The 21,764-nt window shown below is 46.5% G+C and overlaps 21 non-coding genes across 21 annotated transcripts; all 21 read right to left on the bottom strand.

Moving 5' to 3' along the window:
* Positions 1 to 187: 187 nt before the first annotated feature.
* Positions 188 to 302, bottom strand: LOC144801515 (U5 spliceosomal RNA). The gene has a single exon (XR_013605322.1). It is a non-coding gene; the product is annotated as a U5 spliceosomal RNA (small nuclear RNA).
* A 934-nt stretch (positions 303 to 1,236) lies between these two features.
* Positions 1,237 to 1,353, bottom strand: LOC144801062 (U5 spliceosomal RNA). The gene has a single exon (XR_013604938.1). It is a non-coding gene; the product is annotated as a U5 spliceosomal RNA (small nuclear RNA).
* Positions 1,354 to 2,288: 935 nt separating this feature from the next.
* On the bottom strand, positions 2,289 to 2,404 carry LOC144800341 (U5 spliceosomal RNA). Its single transcript, XR_013604251.1, has one exon. It is a non-coding gene; the product is annotated as a U5 spliceosomal RNA (small nuclear RNA).
* Positions 2,405 to 3,339: 935 nt separating this feature from the next.
* LOC144801093 (U5 spliceosomal RNA) lies at positions 3,340 to 3,456 on the bottom strand. Its single transcript, XR_013604969.1, has one exon. It is a non-coding gene; the product is annotated as a U5 spliceosomal RNA (small nuclear RNA).
* Positions 3,457 to 4,391: 935 nt separating this feature from the next.
* Positions 4,392 to 4,506, bottom strand: LOC144801514 (U5 spliceosomal RNA). The gene has a single exon (XR_013605320.1). It is a non-coding gene; the product is annotated as a U5 spliceosomal RNA (small nuclear RNA).
* A 935-nt stretch (positions 4,507 to 5,441) lies between these two features.
* Positions 5,442 to 5,558, bottom strand: LOC144801061 (U5 spliceosomal RNA). The gene has a single exon (XR_013604937.1). It is a non-coding gene; the product is annotated as a U5 spliceosomal RNA (small nuclear RNA).
* Positions 5,559 to 6,493: 935 nt separating this feature from the next.
* Positions 6,494 to 6,608, bottom strand: LOC144801513 (U5 spliceosomal RNA). Its single transcript, XR_013605319.1, has one exon. It is a non-coding gene; the product is annotated as a U5 spliceosomal RNA (small nuclear RNA).
* Positions 6,609 to 7,543: 935 nt separating this feature from the next.
* LOC144800412 (U5 spliceosomal RNA) lies at positions 7,544 to 7,658 on the bottom strand. Its single transcript, XR_013604316.1, has one exon. It is a non-coding gene; the product is annotated as a U5 spliceosomal RNA (small nuclear RNA).
* Positions 7,659 to 8,593: 935 nt separating this feature from the next.
* Positions 8,594 to 8,710, bottom strand: LOC144801092 (U5 spliceosomal RNA). The gene has a single exon (XR_013604968.1). It is a non-coding gene; the product is annotated as a U5 spliceosomal RNA (small nuclear RNA).
* Positions 8,711 to 9,645: 935 nt separating this feature from the next.
* LOC144801512 (U5 spliceosomal RNA) lies at positions 9,646 to 9,760 on the bottom strand. Its single transcript, XR_013605318.1, has one exon. It is a non-coding gene; the product is annotated as a U5 spliceosomal RNA (small nuclear RNA).
* A 935-nt stretch (positions 9,761 to 10,695) lies between these two features.
* On the bottom strand, positions 10,696 to 10,810 carry LOC144800410 (U5 spliceosomal RNA). Its single transcript, XR_013604315.1, has one exon. It is a non-coding gene; the product is annotated as a U5 spliceosomal RNA (small nuclear RNA).
* Positions 10,811 to 11,745: 935 nt separating this feature from the next.
* On the bottom strand, positions 11,746 to 11,860 carry LOC144800511 (U5 spliceosomal RNA). Its single transcript, XR_013604407.1, has one exon. It is a non-coding gene; the product is annotated as a U5 spliceosomal RNA (small nuclear RNA).
* Positions 11,861 to 12,795: 935 nt separating this feature from the next.
* On the bottom strand, positions 12,796 to 12,912 carry LOC144801060 (U5 spliceosomal RNA). Its single transcript, XR_013604936.1, has one exon. It is a non-coding gene; the product is annotated as a U5 spliceosomal RNA (small nuclear RNA).
* Positions 12,913 to 13,847: 935 nt separating this feature from the next.
* LOC144800782 (U5 spliceosomal RNA) lies at positions 13,848 to 13,962 on the bottom strand. Its single transcript, XR_013604667.1, has one exon. It is a non-coding gene; the product is annotated as a U5 spliceosomal RNA (small nuclear RNA).
* Positions 13,963 to 14,897: 935 nt separating this feature from the next.
* Positions 14,898 to 15,012, bottom strand: LOC144801511 (U5 spliceosomal RNA). Its single transcript, XR_013605317.1, has one exon. It is a non-coding gene; the product is annotated as a U5 spliceosomal RNA (small nuclear RNA).
* Positions 15,013 to 15,947: 935 nt separating this feature from the next.
* On the bottom strand, positions 15,948 to 16,062 carry LOC144800112 (U5 spliceosomal RNA). The gene has a single exon (XR_013604028.1). It is a non-coding gene; the product is annotated as a U5 spliceosomal RNA (small nuclear RNA).
* Positions 16,063 to 16,997: 935 nt separating this feature from the next.
* Positions 16,998 to 17,112, bottom strand: LOC144800110 (U5 spliceosomal RNA). Its single transcript, XR_013604027.1, has one exon. It is a non-coding gene; the product is annotated as a U5 spliceosomal RNA (small nuclear RNA).
* A 935-nt stretch (positions 17,113 to 18,047) lies between these two features.
* On the bottom strand, positions 18,048 to 18,162 carry LOC144800488 (U5 spliceosomal RNA). Its single transcript, XR_013604385.1, has one exon. It is a non-coding gene; the product is annotated as a U5 spliceosomal RNA (small nuclear RNA).
* A 935-nt stretch (positions 18,163 to 19,097) lies between these two features.
* Positions 19,098 to 19,212, bottom strand: LOC144800109 (U5 spliceosomal RNA). Its single transcript, XR_013604026.1, has one exon. It is a non-coding gene; the product is annotated as a U5 spliceosomal RNA (small nuclear RNA).
* A 935-nt stretch (positions 19,213 to 20,147) lies between these two features.
* Positions 20,148 to 20,264, bottom strand: LOC144801059 (U5 spliceosomal RNA). Its single transcript, XR_013604935.1, has one exon. It is a non-coding gene; the product is annotated as a U5 spliceosomal RNA (small nuclear RNA).
* A 935-nt stretch (positions 20,265 to 21,199) lies between these two features.
* On the bottom strand, positions 21,200 to 21,314 carry LOC144801508 (U5 spliceosomal RNA). Its single transcript, XR_013605315.1, has one exon. It is a non-coding gene; the product is annotated as a U5 spliceosomal RNA (small nuclear RNA).
* Between the last annotated feature and the right edge of the window lie 450 nt (positions 21,315 to 21,764).

The raw sequence follows: 21,764 nt of genomic DNA, 5'->3' as shown, positions 1-21,764 counted from the left end.
AAGCAATCTCATGCACTGCACAAGCTCTGTCCCATGATGCACCTCTCCTGCACTCTGTCGATGCAAATGAGCAAGCAGAGAGTTCAGGAATAAAACACCTAAGCTCATGTCCCCAAAAAACAGCAGCAGACAACTCGCAGATATATTCACCAATTTTTAATGCTTTTCTTTTAAACACACGATAAACAGCCTCACCTGTGGTAAGGCTTAAAAAAATTGAATAAACTCGTAAATGTTCCTCTCCACGGAAATCTTTAGTAAAAGGCGAAAGATTTTTTCGTTTTGAAGAGAAACCAGAGTAAGTTAGAATATGGCTCTCTGGGGGTAAGTGGCACCACATCAAAGACCCCGTCATTGCGAGGGTGAGGACCTGAGAGGTATTTTCAAAATCTAAGAAAGAGGACAAGAACCAGGCCGGTGAGGGAAGCAGGCCAAATTTCAGAGTCTCTGCTCAAAGCACAGAAAATCAAAAAGGTGGACAGTTCCCATGCGTCTGTCTGGGAATATGCAAATTCTTTTCTGTACACACCTCAGCTCATTAGGAGGCATTGCGGCTGCTGGGCAAGGGGAACGGGAAGCGTGCATCAGGCTTTAGGTGAAGTGGCACTGTAGGACTTTTGTCCCCCAGCGATTTTACGCTTTCCACACCATCCTTCCAATCGTTAGGCTGTGAGCCACCACTGTGCTCTGCACATAGCCATGCACTTTAAGTCCCTTTTTCGCACGTACTTTCATTAAACCTGAATATAGAAGTATATATCTGTCTAGGCTAGAGGCACATGAAACAGGACTGGCGTGCCGCTTCAAGTGTACCTGAGAGGAATCTGACTCAGGATTGGCCACCCTCTCAGGGCACCGACTCAGGATTGGCCAACCTCTATGGGGCACCTCTAACGGGCACAAATAATGGGCAAGCCCTATGAAAAGCACAGCGTGAGTCTAGGTGCCACCTTGAAAAAGGAGGGTGACGTCTGGCCTCTGACAGCAGGAATATTAAGAGAGGAGAAAACATACTGCCTGCTATCGTGAAATTCCAAGATAGTCACGAAAAGCAATCTCATGCACTGCACAAGCTCTTTCCCATGATGCACCTCTCCTGCACTCTGTCTATGCAAATGAGCAAGCAGAGAGTTCAGGAATAAAACACCTAAGCTCATGTCCCCAAAAAACAGCAGCAGACAACTCGCAGATATATTCACCAATTTCTAATGCTTTTCTTTTAAACACAAGATAAACAGCCTCACCGGTGGTAAGGCTTAAAAAAATTGAATAAACTCGTAAATGTTCCTCTCCACGGAAATCTTTAGTAAAAGGCGAAAGATTTTTCTCGTTTTGAAGAGAAAACCAAAGTAAGTTAGAATATGGCTCTCTGGGGGTAAGTAGCACCACATCAAAGACCCCGTCATTGCGAGGGTGAGGACCTGAGAGGTATTTTCAAGATCTAAGAAAGAGGACAAGAACCAGGCCGGTGAGGGAAGCAGGCCCAAATTTCAGAGTCTCTGCTCAAAGCACAGAAAATCAAAAAGGTGGACAGTTCCCATGCGTCTGTCTGGAAATATGCAAATTCTTTTCTGTACACACCTCAGCTCATTAGGAGGCGTTGCGGCTGCTGGGCAAGGGGAACGGGAAGCGTGCATCAGGCTTTAGGTGAAGTGACACTGTTGGACTTTTGTCCCCCAGCGATTTTACGCTTTCCACACCATCCTTCCAATCGATAGGCTGTGAGCCACCACTGTGCTCTGCACATAGCCATGCACTTTAAGTCCCTTTTTCGCACGTACTTTCATTAAACCTGAATATAGAAGTATATATCTGTCTAGGCTAGAGGCACATGAAACAGGACTGGCGTGCCGCTTCAAGTGTACCTGAGAGGAATCTGACTCAGGATTGGCCACCCTCTCAGGGCACCGACTCAGGATTGGCCAACCTCTATGGGGCACCTCTAACGTGCACAAATAACGGGCAAGCCCTATGAAAAGCACAGCGTGAGTCTAGGTGCCACCTTGAAAAAGGAGGGTGACGTCTGGCCTCTGACAGCAGGAATATTAAGAGAGGAGAAAACATACTGCCTGCTATCGTGAAATTCCAAGATAGTCACGAAAAGCAATCTCATGCACTGCACAAGCTCTTTCCCATGATGCACCTCTCCTGCACTCTGTCGATGCAAATGAGCAAGCAGAGAGTTCAGGAATAAAACACCTAAGCTCATGTCCCCAAAAAACAGCAGCAGACAACTCGCAGATATATTCACCAATTTCTAATGCTTTTCTTTTAAACACACGATAAACAGCCTCACCTCTGGTAAGGCTTAAAAAAACTTGAATAAACTCGTAAATGTTCCTCTCCACGGAAATCTTTAGTAAAAGGCGAAAGATTTTTTCGTTTTGAAGAGAAACCAGAGTAAGTTAGAATATGGCTCTCTGGGGGTAAGTGGCACCACATCAAAGACCCCGTCATTGCGAGGGTGAGGACCTGAGAGGTATTTTTAGGCTCTAAGAAAGAGGACAAGAACCAGGCCAGTGAGGGAAGCAGGCCCAATTTTCAGAGTCTCTGCTCAAAGCACAGAAAATCAAAAAGGTGGACAGTTCCCATGCGTCTGTCTGGAAATATGCAAATTCTTTTCTGTACACACCTCAGCTCATTAGGAGGCGTTGCGGCTGCTGGGCAAGGGGAACGGGAAGCGTGCATCAGGCTTTAGGTGAAGTGTCACTGTAGGACTTTTGTCCCCCAGCGATTTTACGCTTTCCACACCATCCTTCCAATCGTTAGGCTGTGAGCCACCACTGTGCTCTGCACATAGCCATGCACTTTAAGTCCCTTTTTCGCACGTACTTTCATTAAACCTGAATATAGAAGTATATATCTGTCTAGGCTAGAGGCACATGAAACAGGACTGGCGTGCCGCTTCAAGTGTACCTGAGAGGAATCTGACTCAGGATTGGCCACCCTCTCAGGGCACCGACTCAGGATTGGCCAACCTCTATGGGGCACCTCTAACGTGCACAAATAACGGGCAAGCCCTATGAAAAGCACAGCGTGAGTCTAGGTGCCACCTTGAAAAAGGAGGGTGACGTCTGGCCTCTGACAGCAGGAATATTAAGAGAGGAGAAAACATACTGCCTGCTATCGTGAAATTCCAAGATAGTCACGAAAAGCAATCTCATGCACTGCACAAGCTCTTTCCCATGATGCACCTCTCCTGCACTCTGTCGATGCAAATGAGCAAGCAGAGAGTTCAGGAATAAAACACCTAAGCTCATGTCCCCAAAAAACAGCAGCAGACAACTCGCAGATATATTCACCAATTTCTAATGCTTTTCTTTTAAACACAAGATAAACAGCCTCACCGGTGGTAACGCTTAAAAAAATTGAATAAACTCGTAAATGTTCCTCTCCATGGAAATCTTTAGTAAAAGGCGAAAGATTTTTCTCGTTTTCAAGAGAAAACCAAAGTAAGTTAGAATATGGCTCTCTGGGGGTAAGTAGCACCACATCAAAGACCCCGTCATTGCGAGGGTGAGGACCTGAGAGGTATTTTCAAAATCTAAGAAAGAGGACAAGAACCAGGCCGGTGAGGGAAGCAGGCCCAAATTTCAGAGTCTCTGCTCAAAGCACAGAAAATCAAAAAGGTGGACAGTTCCCATGCGTCTGTCTGGGAATATGCAAATTCTTTTCTGTACACACCTCAGCTCATTAGGAGGCGTTGCGGCTGCTGGGCAAGGGGAACGGGAAGCGTGCATCAGGCTTTAGGTGAAGTGGCACTGTAGGACTTTTGTCCCCCAGCGATTTTACGCTTTCCACACCATCCTTCCAATCGTTAGGCTGTGAGCCACCACTGTGCTCTGCACATAGCCATGCACTTTAAGTCCCTTTTTCGCACGTACTTTCATTAAACCTGAATATAGAAGTATATATCTGTCTAGGCTAGAGGCACATGAAACAGGACTGGCGTGCCGCTTCAAGTGTACCTGAGAGGAATCTGACTCAGGATTGGCCACCCTCTCAGGGCACCGACTCAGGATTGGCCAACCTCTATGGGGCACCTCTAACGTGCACAAATAACGGGCAAGCCCTATGAAAAGCACAGCGTGAGTCTAGGTGCCACCTTGAAAAAGGAGGGTGACGTCTGGCCTCTGACAGCAGGAATATTAAGAGAGGAGAAAACATACTGCCTGCTATCGTGAAATTCCAAGATAGTCACGAAAAGCAATCTCATGCACTGCACAAGCTCTTTCCCATGATGCACCTCTCCTGCACTCTGTCGATGCAAATGAGCAAGCAGAGAGTTCAGGAATAAAACACCTAAGCTCATGTCCCCAAAAAACAGCAGCAGACAACTCGCAGATATATTCACCAATTTCTAATGCTTTTCTTTTAAACACACGATAAACAGCCTCACCTGTGGTAAGGCTTAAAAAAATTGAATAAACTCGTAAATGTTCCTCTCCACGGAAATCTTTAGTAAAAGGCGAAAGATTTTTTCGTTTTGAAGAGAAACCAGAGTAAGTTAGAATATGGCTCTCTGGGGGTAAGTGGCACCACATCAAAGACCCCGTCATTGCGAGGGTGAGGACCTGAGAGGTATTTTTAGGCTCTAAGAAAGAGGACAAGAACCAGGCCAGTGAGGGAAGCAGGCCCAATTTTCAGAGTCTCTGCTCAAAGCACAGAAAATCAAAAAGGTGGACAGTTCCCATGCGTCTGTCTGGAAATATGCAAATTCTTTTCTGTACACACCTCAGCTCATTAGGAGGCGTTGCGGCTGCTGGGCAAGGAGAACGGGAAGCGTGCATCAGGCTTTAGGTGAAGTGACACTGTAGGACTTTTGTCCCCCAGCGATTTTACGCATTCCACACCATCCTTCCAATCGATAGGCTGTGAGCCACCACTGTGCTCTGCACATAGCCATGCACTTTAAGTCCCTTTTTCGTACGTACTTTCATTAAACCTGAATATAGAAGTATATATCTGTCTAGGCTAGAGGCACATGAAACAGGACTGGCGTGCCGCTTCAAGTGTACCTGAGAGGAATCTGACTCATGATTGGCCACCCTCTCAGGGCACCGACTCAGGATTGGCCAACCTCTATGGGGCACCTCGAACGGGCACAAATAACGGGCAAGCCCTATGAAAAGCACAGCGTGAGTCTAGGTGCCACCTTGAAAAAGGAGGGTGACGTCTGGCCTCTGACAGCAGGAATATTAAGAGAGGAGAAAACATACTGCCTGCTATCGTGAAATTCCAAGATAGTCACGAAAAGCAATCTCATGCACTGCACAAGCTCTTTCCCATGATGCACCTCTCCTGCACTCTGTCGATGCAAATGAGCAAGCAGAGAGTTCAGGAATAAAACACCTAAGCTCATGTCCCCAAAAAACAGCAGCAGACAACTCGCAGATATATTCACCAATTTCTAATGCTTTTCTTTTAAACACAAGATAAACAGCCTCACCGGTGGTAAGGCTTAAAAAAATTGAATAAACTCGTAAATGTTCCTCTCCACGGAAATCTTTAGTAAAAGGCGAAAGATTTTTCTCGTTTTGAAGAGAAAACCAAAGTAAGTTAGAATATGGCTCTCTGGGGGTAAGTAGCACCACATCAAAGACCCCGTCATTGCGAGGGTGAGGACCTGAGAGGTATTTTCAAAATCTAAGAAAGAGGACAAGAACCAGGCCGGTGAGGGAAGCAGGCCCAAATTTCAGAGTCTCTGCTCAAAGCACAGAAAATCAAAAAGGTGGACAGTTCCCATGCGTCTGTCTGGGAATATGCAAATTCTTTTCTGTACACACCTCAGCTCATTAGGAGGCGTTGCGGCTGCTGGGCAAGGGGAACGGGAAGCGTGCATCAGGCTTTAGGTGAAGTGGCACTGTAGGACTTTTGTCCCCCAGCGATTTTACGCTTTCCACACCATCCTTCCAATCGTTAGGCTGTGAGCCACCACTGTGCTCTGCACATAGCCATGCACTTTAAGTCCCTTTTTCGCACGTACTTTCATTAAACCTGAATATAGAAGTATATATCTGTCTAGGCTAGAGGCACATGAAACAGGACTGGCGTGCCGCTTCAAGTGTACCTGAGAGGAATCTGACTCAGGATTGGCCACCCTCTCAGGGCACCGACTCAGGATTGGCCAACCTCTATGGGGCACCTCTAACGTGCACAAATAATGGGCAAGCCCTATGAAAAGCACAGCGTGAGTCTAGGTGCCACCTTGAAAAAGGAGGGTGACGTCTGGCCTCTGACAGCAGGAATATTAAGAGAGGAGAAAACATACTGCCTGCTATCGTGAAATTCCAAGATAGTCACGAAAAGCAATCTCATGCACTGCACAAGCTCTTTCCCATGATGCACCTCTCCTGCACTCTGTCGATGCAAATGAGCAAGCAGAGAGTTCAGGAATAAAACACCTAAGCTCATGTCCCCAAAAAACAGCAGCAGACAACTCGCAGATATATTCACCAATTTCTAATGCTTTTCTTTTAAACACACGATAAACAGCCTCACCTGTGGTAAGGCTTAAAAAAATTGAATAAACTCGTAAATGTTCCTCTCCACGGAAATCTTTAGTAAAAGGCGAAAGATTTTTTCGTTTTGAAGAGAAACCAGAGTAAGTTAGAATATGGCTCTCTGGGGGTAAGTGGCACCACATCAAAGACCCCGTCATTGCGAGGGTGAGGACCTGAGAGGTATTTTTAGGCTCTAAGAAAGAGGACAAGAACCAGGCCAGTGAGGGAAGCAGGCCCAATTTTCAGAGTCTCTGCTCAAAGCACAGAAAATCAAAAAGGTGGACAGTTCCCATGCGTCTGTCTGGAAATATGCAAATTCTTTTCTGTACACACCTCAGCTCATTAGGAGGCGTTGCGGCTGCTGGGCAAGGGGAACGGGAAGCGTGCATCAGGCTTTAGGTGAAGTGACACTGTAGGACTTTTGTCCCCCAGCGATTTTACGCTTTCCACACCATCCTTCCAATCGATAGGCTGTGAGCCACCACTGTGCTCTGCACATAGCCATGCACTTTAAGTCCCTTTTTCGCACGTACTTTCATTAAACCTGAATATAGAAGTATATATCTGTCTAGGCTAGAGGCACATGAAACAGGACTGGCGTGCCGCTTCAAGTGTACCTGAGAGGAATCTGACTCAGGATTGGCCACCCTCTCAGGGCACCGACTCAGGATTGGCCAACCTCTATGGGGCACCTCTAACGTGCACAAATAACGGGCAAGCCCTATGAAAAGCACAGCGTGAGTCTAGGTGCCACCTTGAAAAAGGAGGGTGACGTCTGGCCTCTGACAGCAGGAATATTAAGAGAGGAGAAAACATACTGCCTGCTATCGTGAAATTCCAAGATAGTCACGAAAAGCAATCTCATGCACTGCACAAGCTCTTTCCCATGATGCACCTCTCCTGCACTCTGTCGATGCAAATGAGCAAGCAGAGAGTTCAGGAATAAAACACCTAAGCTCATGTCCCCAAAAAACAGCAGCAGACAACTCGCAGATATATTCACCAATTTCTAATGCTTTTCTTTTAAACACACGATAAACAGCCTCACCTGTGGTAAAGCTTAAAAAAATTGAATAAACTCGTAAATGTTCCTCTCCACGGAAATCTTTAGTAAAAGGCGAAAGATTTTTTCGTTTTGAAGAGAAACCAGAGTAAGTTAGAATATGGCTCTCTGGGGGTAAGTGGCACCACATCAAAGACCCCGTCATTGCGAGGGTGAGGACCTGAGAGGTATTTTTAGGCTCTAAGAAAGAGGACAAGAACCAGGCCAGTGAGGGAAGCAGGCCCAATTTTCAGAGTCTCTGCTCAAAGCACAGAAAATCAAAAAGGTGGACAGTTCCCATGCGTCTGTCTGGAAATATGCAAATTCTTTTCTGTACACACCTCAGCTCATTAGGAGGCGTTGCGGCTGCTGGGCAAGGAGAACGGGAAGCGTGCATCAGGCTTTAGGTGAAGTGACACTGTAGGACTTTTGTCCCCCAGCGATTTTACGCATTCCACACCATCCTTCCAATCGATAGGCTGTGAGCCACCACTGTGCTCTGCACATAGCCATGCACTTTAAGTCCCTTTTTCGTACGTACTTTCATTAAACCTGAATATAGAAGTATATATCTGTCTAGGCTAGAGGCACATGAAACAGGACTGGCGTGCCGCTTCAAGTGTACCTGAGAGGAATCTGACTCATGATTGGCCACCCTCTCAGGGCACCGACTCAGGATTGGCCAACCTCTATGGGGCACCTCTAACGTGCACAAATAACGGGCAAGCCCTATGAAAAGCACAGCGTGAGTCTAGGTGCCACCTTGAAAAAGGAGGGTGATGTCTGGCCTCTGACAGCAGGAATATTAAGAGATGAGAAAACATACTGCCTGCTATCGTGAAATTCCAAGATAGTCACGAAAAGCAATCTCATGCACTGCACAAGCTCTTTCCCATGATGCACCTCTCCTGCACTCTGTCGATGCAAATGAGCAAGCAGAGAGTTCAGGAATAAAACACCTAAGCTCATGTCCCCAAAAAACAGCAGCAGACAACTCGCAGATATATTCACCAATTTCTAATGCTTTTCTTTTAAACACAAGATAAACAGCCTCACCGGTGGTAACGCTTAAAAAAATTGAATAAACTCGTAAATGTTCCTCTCCATGGAAATCTTTAGTAAAAGGCGAAAGATTTTTCTCGTTTTCAAGAGAAAACCAAAGTAAGTTAGAATATGGCTCTCTGGGGGTAAGTAGCACCACATCAAAGACCCCGTCATTGCGAGGGTGAGGACCTGAGAGGTATTTTCAAAATCTAAGAAAGAGGACAAGAACCAGGCCGGTGAGGGAAGCAGGCCCAAATTTCAGAGTCTCTGCTCAAAGCACAGAAAATCAAAAAGGTGGACAGTTCCCATGCGTCTGTCTGGGAATATGCAAATTCTTTTCTGTACACACCTCAGCTCATTAGGAGGCGTTGCGGCTGCTGGGCAAGGGGAACGGGAAGCGTGCATCAGGCTTTAGGTGAAGTGGCACTGTAGGACTTTTGTCCCCCAGCGATTTTACGCTTTCCACACCATCCTTCCAATCGTTAGGCTGTGAGCCACCACTGTGCTCTGCACATAGCCATGCACTTTAAGTCCCTTTTTCGCACGTACTTTCATTAAACCTGAATATAGAAGTATATATCTGTCTAGGCTAGAGGCACATGAAACAGGACTGGCGTGCCGCTTCAAGTGTACCTGAGAGGAATCTGACTCAGGATTGGCCACCCTCTCAGGGCACCGACTCAGGATTGGCCAACCTCTATGGGGCACCTCTAACGTGCACAAATAATGGGCAAGCCCTATGAAAAGCACAGCGTGAGTCTAGGTGCCACCTTGAAAAAGGAGGGTGACGTCTGGCCTCTGACAGCAGGAATATTAAGAGAGGAGAAAACATACTGCCTGCTATCGTGAAATTCCAAGATAGTCACGAAAAGCAATCTCATGCACTGCACAAGCTCTTTCCCATGATGCACCTCTCCTGCACTCTGTCGATGCAAATGAGCAAGCAGAGAGTTCAGGAATAAAACACCTAAGCTCATGTCCCCAAAAAACAGCAGCAGACAACTCGCAGATATATTCACCAATTTCTAATGCTTTTCTTTTAAACACACGATAAACAGCCTCACCTGTGGTAAGGCTTAAAAAAATTGAATAAACTCGTAAATGTTCCTCTCCACGGAAATCTTTAGTAAAAGGCGAAAGATTTTTTCGTTTTGAAGAGAAACCAGAGTAAGTTAGAATATGGCTCTCTGGGGGTAAGTGGCACCACATCAAAGACCCCGTCATTGCGAGGGTGAGGACCTGAGAGGTATTTTTAGGCTCTAAGAAAGAGGACAAGAACCAGGCCAGTGAGGGAAGCAGGCCCAATTTTCAGAGTCTCTGCTCAAAGCACAGAAAATCAAAAAGGTGGACAGTTCCCATGCGTCTGTCTGGAAATATGCAAATTCTTTTCTGTACACACCTCAGCTCATTAGGAGGCGTTGCGGCTGCTGGGCAAGGGGAACGGGAAGCGTGCATCAGGCTTTAGGTGAAGTGACACTGTAGGACTTTTGTCCCCCAGCGATTTTACGCTTTCCACACCATCCTTCCAATCGATAGGCTGTGAGCCACCACTGTGCTCTGCACATAGCCATGCACTTTAAGTCCCTTTTTCGCACGTACTTTCATTAAACCTGAATATAGAAGTATATATCTGTCTAGGCTAGAGGCACATGAAACAGGACTGGCGTGCCGCTTCAAGTGTACCTGAGAGGAATCTGACTCAGGATTGGCCACCCTCTCAGGGCACCGACTCAGGATTGGCCAACCTCTATGGGGCACCTCTAACGTGCACAAATAACGGGCAAGCCCTATGAAAAGCACAGCGTGAGTCTAGGTGCCACCTTGAAAAAGGAGGGTGACGTCTGGCCTCTGACAGCAGGAATATTAAGAGAGGAGAAAACATACTGCCTGCTATCGTGAAATTCCAAGATAGTCACGAAAAGCAATCTCATGCACTGCACAAGCTCTTTCCCATGATGCACCTCTCCTGCACTCTGTCGATGCAAATGAGCAAGCAGAGAGTTCAGGAATAAAACACCTAAGCTCATGTCCCCAAAAAACAGCAGCAGACAACTCGCAGATATATTCACCAATTTCTAATGCTTTTCTTTTAAACACACGATAAACAGCCTCACCTGTGGTAAAGCTTAAAAAAATTGAATAAACTCGTAAATGTTCCTCTCCACGGAAATCTTTAGTAAAAGGCGAAAGATTTTTTCGTTTTGAAGAGAAACCAGAGTAAGTTAGAATATGGCTCTCTGGGGGTAAGTGGCACCACATCAAAGACCCCGTCATTGCGAGGGTGAGGACCTGAGAGGTATTTTTAGGCTCTAAGAAAGAGGACAAGAACCAGGCCAGTGAGGGAAGCAGGCCCAATTTTCAGAGTCTCTGCTCAAAGCACAGAAAATCAAAAAGGTGGACAGTTCCCATGCGTCTGTCTGGAAATATGCAAATTCTTTTCTGTACACACCTCAGCTCATTAGGAGGCGTTGCGGCTGCTGGGCAAGGAGAACGGGAAGCGTGCATCAGGCTTTAGGTGAAGTGACACTGTAGGACTTTTGTCCCCCAGCGATTTTACGCATTCCACACCATCCTTCCAATCGATAGGCTGTGAGCCACCACTGTGCTCTGCACATAGCCATGCACTTTAAGTCCCTTTTTCGTACGTACTTTCATTAAACCTGAATATAGAAGTATATATCTGTCTAGGCTAGAGGCACATGAAACAGGACTGGCGTGCCGCTTCAAGTGTACCTGAGAGGAATCTGACTCATGATTGGCCACCCTCTCAGGGCACCGACTCAGGATTGGCCAACCTCTATGGGGCACCTCGAACGGGCACAAATAACGGGCAAGCCCTATGAAAAGCACAGCGTGAGTCTAGGTGCCACCTTGAAAAAGGAGGGTGACGTCTGGCCTCTGACAGCAGGAATATTAAGAGAGGAGAAAACATACTGCCTGCTATCGTGAAATTCCAAGATAGTCACGAAAAGCAATCTCATGCACTGCACAAGCTCTTTCCCATGATGCACCTCTCCTGCACTCTGTCTATGCAAATGAGCAAGCAGAGAGTTCAGGAATAAAACACCTAAGCTCATGTCCCCAAAAAACAGCAGCAGACAACTCGCAGATATATTCACCAATTTCTAATGCTTTTCTTTTAAACACAAGATAAACAGCCTCACCGGTGGTAAGGCTTAAAAAAATTGAATAAACTCGTAAATGTTCCTCTCCACGGAAATCTTTAGTAAAAGGCTAAAGATTTTTTCGTTTTGAAGAGAAACCAGAGTAAGTTAGAATATGGCTCTCTGGGGGTAAGTGGCACCACATCAAAGACCCCGTCATTGCGAGGGTGAGGACCTGAGAGGTATTTTCAAAATCTAAGAAAGAGTACAAGAACCAGGCCGGTGAGGGAAGCAGGCCCAAATTTCAGAGTCTCTGCTCAAAGCACAGAAAATCAAAAAGGTGGACAGTTCCCATGCGTCTGTCTGGGAATATGCAAATTCTTTTCTGTACACACCTCAGCTCATTGGGAGGCATTGCGGCTGCTGGGCAAGGGGAACGGGAAGCGTGCATCAGGCTTTAGGTGAAGTGGCACTGTAGGACTTTTGTCCCCCAGCGATTTTACGCTTTCCACACCATCCTTCCAATCGTTAGGCTGTGAGCCACCACTGTGCTCTGCACATAGCCATGCACTTTAAGTCCCTTTTTCGCACGTACTTTCATTAAACCTGAATATAGAAGTATATATCTGTCTAGGCTAGAGGCACATGAAACAGGACTGGCGTGCCGCTTCAAGTGTACCTGAGAGGAATCTGACTCAGGATTGGCCACCCTCTCAGGGCACCGACTCAGGATTGGCCAACCTCTATGGGGCACCTCTAACGGGCACAAATAATGGGCAAGCCCTATGAAAAGCACAGCGTGAGTCTAGGTGCCACCTTGAAAAAGGAGGGTGACGTCTGGCCTCTGACAGCAGGAATATTAAGAGAGGAGAAAACATACTGCCTGCTATCGTGAAATTCCAAGATAGTCACGAAAAGCAATCTCATGCACTGCACAAGCTCTTTCCCATGATGCACCTCTCCTGCACTCTGTCTATGCAAATGAGCAAGCAGAGAGTTCAGGAATAAAACACCTAAGCTCATGTCCCCAAAAAACAGCAGCAGACAACTCGCAGATATATTCACCAATTTCTAATGCTTTTCTTTTAAACACAAGATAAACAGCCTCACCGGTGGTAAGGCTTAAAAAAATTGAATAAACTCGTAAATGTTCCTCTCCACGGAAATCTTTAGTAAAAGGCGAAAGATTTTTCTCGTTTTGAAGAGAAAACCAAAGTAAGTTAGAATATGGCTCTCTGGGGGTAAGTAGCACCACATCAAAGACCCCGTCATTGCGAGGGTGAGGACCTGAGAGGTATTTTCAAAATCTAAGAAAGAGGACAAGAACCAGGCCGGTGAGGGAAGCAGGCCCAAATTTCAGAGTCTCTGCTCAAAGCACAGAAAATCAAAAAGGTGGACAGTTCCCATGCGTCTGTCTGGGAATATGCAAATTCTTTTCTGTACACACCTCAGCTCATTAGGAGGCGTTGCGGCTGCTAGGCAAGGGGAACGGGAAGCGTGCATCAGGCTTTAGGTGAAGTGGCACTGTAGGACTTTTGTCCCCCAGCGATTTTACGCTTTCCACACCATCCTTCCAATCGTTAGGCTGTGAGCCACCACTGTGCTCTGCACATAGCCATGCACTTTAAGTCCCTTTTTCGCACGTACTTTCCTTAAACCTGAATATAGAAGTATATATCTGTCTAGGCTAGAGGCACATGAAACAGGACTGGCGTGCCGCTTCAAGTGTACCTGAGAGGAATCTGACTCAGGATTGGCCACCCTCTCAGGGCACCGACTCAGGATTGGCCAACCTCTATGGGGCACCTCTAACGGGCACAAATAATGGGCAAGCCCTATGAAAAGCACAGCGTGAGTCTAGGTGCCACCTTGAAAAAGGAGGGTGACGTCTGGCCTCTGACAGCAGGAATATTAAGAGAGGAGAAAACATACTGCCTGCTATCGTGAAATTCCAAGATAGTCACGAAAAGCAATCTCATGCACTGCACAAGCTCTTTCCCATGATGCACCTCTCCTGCACTCTGTCGATGCAAATGAGCAAGCAGAGAGTTCAGGAATAAAACACCTAAGCTCATGTCCCCAAAAAACAGCAGCAGACAACTCGCAGATATATTCACCAATTTCTAATGCTTTTCTTTTAAACACACGATAAACAGCCTCACCTGTGATAAGGCTTAAAAAAATTGAATAAACTCGTAAATGTTCCTCTCCACGGAAATCTTTAGTAAAAGGCGAAAGATTTTTTCGTTTTGAAGAGAAACCAGAGTAAGTTAGAATATGGCTCTCTGGGGGTAAGTGGCACCACATCAAAGACCCCGTCATTGCGAGGGTGAGGACCTGAGAGGTATTTTTAGGCTCTAAGAAAGAGGACAAGAACCAGGCCAGTGAGGGAAGCAGGCCCAATTTTCAGAGTCTCTGCTCAAAGCACAGAAAATCAAAAAGGTGGACAGTTCCCATGCGTCTGTCTGGAAATATGCAAATTCTTTTCTGTACACACCTCAGCTCATTAGGAGGCGTTGCGGCTGCTGGGCAAGGGGAACGGGAAGCGTGCATCAGGCTTTAGGTGAAGTGACACTGTAGGACTTTTGTCCCCCAGCGATTTTACGCTTTCCACACCATCCTTCCAATCGATAGGCTGTGAGCCACCACTGTGCTCTGCACATAGCCATGCACTTTAAGTCCCTTTTTCGCACGTACTTTCATTAAACCTGAATATAGAAGTATATATCTGTCTAGGCTAGAGGCACATGAAACAGGACTGGCGTGCCGCTTCAAGTGTACCTGAGAGGAATCTGACTCAGGATTGGCCACCCTCTCAGGGCACCGACTCAGGATTGGCCAACCTCTATGGGGCACCTCTAACGTGCACAAATAACGGGCAAGCCCTATGAAAAGCACAGCGTGAGTCTAGGTGCCACCTTGAAAAAGGAGGGTGACGTCTGGCCTCTGACAGCAGGAATATTAAGAGAGGAGAAAACATACTGCCTGCTATCGTGAAATTCCAAGATAGTCACGAAAAGCAATCTCATGCACTGCACAAGCTCTTTCCCATGATGCACCTCTCCTGCACTCTGTCGATGCAAATGAGCAAGCAGAGAGTTCAGGAATAAAACACCTAAGCTCATGTCCCCAAAAAACAGCAGCAGACAACTCGCAGATATATTCACCAATTTCTAATGCTTTTCTTTTAAACACACGATAAACAGCCTCACCTGTGGTAAGGCTTAAAAAAATTGAATAAACTCGTAAATGTTCCTCTCCACGGAAATCTTTAGTAAAAGGCGAAAGATTTTTTCGTTTTGAAGAGAAACCAGAGTAAGTTTGAATATGGCTCTCTGGGGGTAAGTGGCACCACATCAAAGACCCCGTCATTGCGAGGGTGAGGACCTGAGAGGTATTTTTAGGCTCTAAGAAAGAGGACAAGAACCAGGCCAGTGAGGGAAGCAGGCCCAATTTTCAGAGTCTCTGCTCAAAGCACAGAAAATCAAAAAGGTGGACAGTTCCCATGCGTCTGTCTGGAAATATGCAAATTCTTTTCTGTACACACCTCAGCTCATTAGGAGGCGTTGCGGCTGCTGGGCAAGGGGAACGGGAAGCGTGCATCAGGCTTTAGGTGAAGTGACACTGTAGGACTTTTGTCCCCCAGCGATTTTACGCATTCCACACCATCCTTCCAATCGATAGGCTGTGAGCCATCACTGTGCTCTGCACATAGCCATGCACTTTAAGTCCCTTTTTCGTACGTACTTTCATTAAACCTGAATATAGAAGTATATATCTGTCTAGGCTAGAGGCACATGAAACAGGACTGGCGTGCCGCTTCAAGTGTACCTGAGAGGAATCTGACTCATGATTGGCCACCCTCTCAGGGCACCGACTCAGGATTGGCCAACCTCTATGGGGCACCTCGAACGGGCACAAATAACGGGCAAGCCCTATGAAAAGCACAGCGTGAGTCTAGGTGCCACCTTGAAAAAGGAGGGTGACGTCTGGCCTCTGACAGCAGGAATATTAAGAGAGGAGAAAACATACTGCCTGCTATCGTGAAATTCCAAGATAGTCACGAAAAGCAATCTCATGCACTGCACAAGCTCTTTCCCATGATGCACCTCTCCTGCACTCTGTCTATGCAAATGAGCAAGCAGAGAGTTCAGGAATAAAACACCTAAGCTCATGTCCCCAAAAAACAGCAGCAGACAACTCGCAGATATATTCACCAATTTCTAATGCTTTTCTTTTAAACACAAGATAAACAGCCTCACCGGTGGTAAGGCTTAAAAAAATTGAATAAACTCGTAAATGTTCCTCTCCACGGAAATCTTTAGTAAAAGGCGAAAGATTTTTTCGTTTTGAAGAGAAACCAGAGTAAGTTAGAATATGGCTCTCTGGGGGTAAGTGGCACCACATCAAAGACCCCGTCATTGCGAGGGTGAGGACCTGAGAGGTATTTTCAAAATCTAAGAAAGAGGACAAGAACCAGGCCGGTGAGGGAAGCAGGCCCAAATTTCAGAGTCTCTGCTCAAAGCACAGAAAATCAAAAAGGTGGACAGTTCCCATGCGTCTGTCTGGGAATATGCAAATTCTTTTCTGTACACACCTCAGCTCATTAGGAGGCGTTGCGGCTGCTGGGCAAGGGGAACGCGAAGCGTGCATCAGGCTTTAGGTGAAGTGGCACTGTAGGACTTTTGTACCCCAGCGATTTTACGCTTTCCACACCATCCTTCCAATCGTTAGGCTGTGAGCCACCACTGTGCTCTGCACATAGCCATGCACTTTAAGTCCCTTTTTCGCACGTACTTTCATTAAACCTGAATATAGAAGTATATATCTGTCTAGGCTAGAGGCACATGAAACAGGTCTGGCGTGCCGCTTCAAGTGTACCTGAGAGGAATCTGACTCAGGATTGGCCACCCTCTCAGGGCACCGACTCAGGATTGGCCAACCTCTATGGGGCACCTCTAACATGCACAAATAACGGGCAAGCCCTATGAAAAGCACAGCGTGAGTCTAGGTGCCACCTTGAAAAAGGAGGGTGACGTCTGGCCTCTGACAGCAGGAATATTAAGAGAGGAGAAAACATACTGCCTGCTATCGTGAAATTCCAAGATAGTCACGAAAAGCAATCTCATGCACTGCACAAGCTCTTTCCCATGATGCACCTCTCCTGCACTCTGTCTATGCAAATGAGCAAGCAGAGAGTTCAGGAATAAAACACCTAAGCTCATGTCCCCAAAAAACAGCAGCAGACAACTCGCAGATATATTCACCAATTTCTAATGCTTTTCTTTTAAACACAAGATAAACAGCCTCACCGGTGGTAAGGCTTAAAAAAATTGAATAAACTCGTAAATGTTCCTCTCCACGGAAATCTTTAGTAAAAGGCGAAAGATTTTTTCGTTTTGAAGAGAAACCAGAGTAAGTTAGAATATGGCTCTCTGGGGGTAAGTGGCACCACATCAAAGACCCCGTCATTGCGAGGGTGAGGACCTGAGAGGTATTTTCAAAATCTAAGAAAGAGGACAAGAACCAGGCCGGTGAGGGAAGCAGGCCCAAATTTCAGAGTCTCTGCTCAAAGCACAGAAAATCAAAAAGGTGGACAGTTCCCATGCGTCTGTCTGGGAATATGCAAATTCTTTTCTGTACACACCTCAGCTCATTAGGAGGCATTGCGGCTGCTGGGCAAGGGGAACGGGAAGCGTGCATCAGGCTTTAGGTGAAGTGGCACTGTAGGACTTTTGTCCCCCAGCGATTTTACGCTTTCCACACCATCCTTCCAATCGTTAGGCTGTGAGCCACCACTGTGCTCTGCACATAGCCATGCACTTTAAGTCCCTTTTTCGCACGTACTTTCATTAAACCTGAATATAGAAGTGTATATCTGTCTAGGCTAGAGGCACATGAAACAGGACTGGCGTGCCGCTTCAAGTGTACCTGAGAGGAATCTGACTCAGGATTGGCCACCCTCTCAGGGCACCGACTCAGGATTGGCCAACCTCTATGGGGCACCTCTAACGGGCACAAATAATGGGCAAGCCCTATGAAAAGCACAGCGTGAGTCTAGGTGCCACCTTGAAAAAGGAGGGTGACGTCTGGCCTCTGACAGCAGGAATATTAAGAGAGGAGAAAACATACTGCCTGCTATCGTGAAATTCCAAGATAGTCACGAAAAGCAATCTCATGCACTGCACAAGCTCTTTCCCATGATGCACCTCTCCTGCACTCTGTCTATGCAAATGAGCAAGCAGAGAGTTCAGGAATAAAACACCTAAGCTCATGTCCCCAAAAAACAGCAGCAGACAACTCGCAGATATATTCACCAATTTCTAATGCTTTTCTTTTAAACACAAGATAAACAGCCTCACCGGTGGTAAGGCTTAAAAAAATTGAATAAACTCGTAAATGTTCCTCTCCACGGAAATCTTTAGTAAAAGGCGAAAGATTTTTTCATTTTGAAGAGAAACCAGAGTAAGTTAGAATATGGCTCTCTGGGGGTAAGTGGCACCACATCAAAGACCCCGTCATTGCGAGGGTGAGGACCTGAGAGGTATTTTCAAAATCTAAGAAAGAGGACAAGAACCAGGCCGGTGAGGGAAGCAGGCCCAAATTTCAGAGTCTCTGCTCAAAGCACAGAAAATCAAAAAGGTGGACAGTTCCCATGCGTCTGTCTGGGAATATGCAAATTCTTTTCTGTACACACCTCAGCTCATTAGGAGGCGTTGCGGCTGCTGGGCAAGGGGAACGGGAAGCGTGCATCAGGCTTTAGGTGAAGTGGCACTGTAGGACTTTTGTACCCCAGCGATTTTACGCTTTCCACACCATCCTTCCAATCGTTAGGCTGTGAGCCACCACTGTGCTCTGCACATAGCCATGCACTTTAAGTCCCTTTTTCGCACGTACTTTCATTAAACCTGAATATAGAAGTATATATCTGTCTAGGCTAGAGGCACATGAAACAGGACTGGCGTGCCGCTTCAAGTGTACCTGAGAGGAATCTGACTCAGGATTGGCCACCCTCTCAGGGCACCGACTCAGGATTGGCCAACCTCTATGGGGCACCTCTAACGTGCACAAATAACGGGCAAGCCCTATGAAAAGCACAGCGTGAGTCTAGGTGCCACCTTGAAAAAGGAGGGTGACGTCTGGCCTCTGACAGCAGGAATATTAAGAGAGGAGAAAACATACTGCCTGCTATCGTGAAATTCCAAGATAGTCACGAAAAGCAATCTCATGCACTGCACAAGCTCTTTCCCATGATGCACCTCTCCTGCACTCTGTCGATGCAAATGAGCAAGCAGAGAGTTCAGGAATAAAACACCTAAGCTCATGTCCCCAAAAAACAGCAGCAGACAACTCGCAGATATATTCACCAATTTCTAATGCTTTTCTTTTAAACACAAGATAAACAGCCTCACCGGTGGTAAGGCTTAAAAAAATTGAATAAACTCGTAAATGTTCCTCTCCACGGAAATCTTTAGTAAAAGGCGAAAGATTTTTTCGTTTTGAAGAGAAACCAGAGTAAGTTAGAATATGGCTCTCTGGGGGTAAGTGGCACCACATCAAAGACCCCGTCATTGCGAGGGTGAGGACCTGAGAGGTATTTTCAAAATCTAAGAAAGAGGACAAGAACCAGGCCGGTGAGGGAAGCAGGCCCAAATTTCAGAGTCTCTGCTCAAAGCACAGAAAATCAAAAAGGTGGACAGTTCCTATGCGTCTGTCTGGGAATATGCAAATTCTTTTCTGTACACACCTCAGCTCATTAGGAGGCATTGCGGCTGCTGGGCAAGGGGAACGGGAAGCGTGCATCAGGCTTTAGGTGAAGTGGCACTGTAGGACTTTTGTCCCCCAGCGATTTTACGCTTTCCACACCATCCTTCCAATCGTTAGGCTGTGAGCCACCACTGTGCTCTGCACATAGCCATGCACTTTAAGTCCCTTTTTCGCACGTACTTTCATTAAACCTGAATATAGAAGTATATATCTGTCTAGGCTAGAGGCACATGAAACAGGACTGGCGTGCCGCTTCAAGTGTACCTGAGAGGAATCTGACTCAGGATTGGCCACCCTCTCAGGGCACCGACTCAGGATTGGCCAACCTCTATGGGGCACCTCTAACGGGCACAAATAATGGGCAAGCCCTATGAAAAGCACAGCGTGAGTCTAGGTGCCACCTTGAAAAAGGAGGGTGACGTCTGGCCTCTGACAGCAGGAATATTAAGAGAGGAGAAAACATACTGCCTGCTATCGTGAAATTCCAAGATAGTCACGAAAAGCAATCTCATGCACTGCACAAGCTCTTTCCCATGATGCACCTCTCCTGCACTCTGTCTATGCAAATGAGCAAGCAGAGAGTTCAGGAATAAAACACCTAAGCTCATGTCCCCAAAAAACAGCAGCAGACAACTCGCAGATATATTCACCAATTTCTAATGCTTTTCTTTTAAACACAAGATAAACAGCCTCACCGGTGGTAAGGCTTAAAAAAATTGAATAAACTCGTAAATGTTCCTCTCCACGGAAATCTTTAGTAAAAGGCGAAAGATTTTTCTCGTTTTGAAGAGAAAACCAAAGTAAGTTAGAATATGGCTCTCTGGGGGTAAGTAGCACCACATCAAAGACCCCGTCATTGCGAGGGTGAGGACCTGAGAGGTATTTTCAAAATCTAAGAAAGAGGACAAGAACCAGGCCGGTGAGGGAAGCAGGCCCAAATTTCAGAGTTTCTGCTCAAAGCACAGAAAATCAAAAAGGTGGACAGTTCCCATGCGTCTGTCTGGGAATATGCAAATTCTTTTCTGTACACACCTCAGCTCATTAGGAGGCGTTGCGGCTGCTGGGCAAGGGGAACGGGAAGCGTGCATCAGGCTTTAGGTGAAGTGGCACTGTAGGACTTTTGTCCCCCAGCGATTTTACGCTTTCCACACCATCCTTCCAATCGTTAGGCTGTGAGCCACCACTGTGCTCTGCACATAGCCATGCACTTTAAGTCCCTTTTTCGCACGTACTTTCCTTAAACCTGAATATAGAAGTATATATCTGTCTAGGTTAGAGGCACATGAAACAGGACTGGCGTGCCGCTTCAAGTGTACCTGAGAGGAATCTGACTCAGGATTGGCCACCCTCTCAGGGCACCGACTCAGGATTGGCCAACCTCTATGGGGCACCTCTAACGTGCACAAATAACGGGCAAGCCCTATGAAAAGCACAGCGTGAGTCTAGGTGCCACCTTGAAAAAGGAGGGTGACGTCTGGCCTCTGACAGCAGGAATATTAAGAGAGGAGAAAACATACTGCCTGCTATCGTGAAATTCCAAGATAGTCACGAAAAGCAATCTCATGCACTGCACAAGCTCTTTCCCATGATGCACCTCTCCTGCACTCTGTCGATGCAAATGAGCAAGCAGAGAGTTCAGGAATAAAACACCTAAGCTCATGTCCCCAAAAAACAGCAGCAGACAACTCGCAGATATATTCACCAATTTCTAATGCTTTTCTTTTAAACACACGATAAACAGCCTCACCTGTGGTAAGGCTTAAAAAAATTGAATAAACTCGTAAATGTTCCTCTCCACGGAAATCTTTAGTAAAAGGCGAAAGATTTTTTCGTTTTGAAGAGAAACCAGAGTAAGTTAGAATATGGCTCACTGGGGGTAAGTGGCACCACATCAAAGACCCCGTCATTGCGAGGGTGAGGACCTGAGAGGTATTTTTAGGCTCTAAGAAAGAGGACAAGAACCAGGCCAGTGAGGGAAGCAGGCCCAATTTTCAGAGTCTCTGCTCAAAGCACAGAAAATCAAAAAGGTGGACAGTTCCCATGCGTCTGTCTGGAAATATGCAAATTCTTTTCTGTACACACCTCAGCTCATTAGGAGGCGTTGCGGCTGCTGGGCAAGGGGAACGGGAAGCGTGCATCAGGCTTTAGGTGAAGTGACACTGTAGGACTTTTGTCCCCCAGCGATTTTACGCTTTCCACACCATCCTTCCAATCGATAGGCTGTGAGCCACCACTGTGCTCTGCACATAGCCATGCACTTTAAGTCCCTTTTTCGCACGTACTTTCATTAAACCTGAATATAGA

The sequence above is a fragment of the Lissotriton helveticus genome, chromosome 12, assembly GCF_964261635.1.
Source record: "Lissotriton helveticus chromosome 12, aLisHel1.1, whole genome shotgun sequence".
Classification (NCBI taxonomy): Eukaryota; Metazoa; Chordata; class Amphibia; order Caudata; family Salamandridae; genus Lissotriton; species Lissotriton helveticus.
This window is presented reverse-complemented; position numbering and strand designations above follow the sequence as displayed.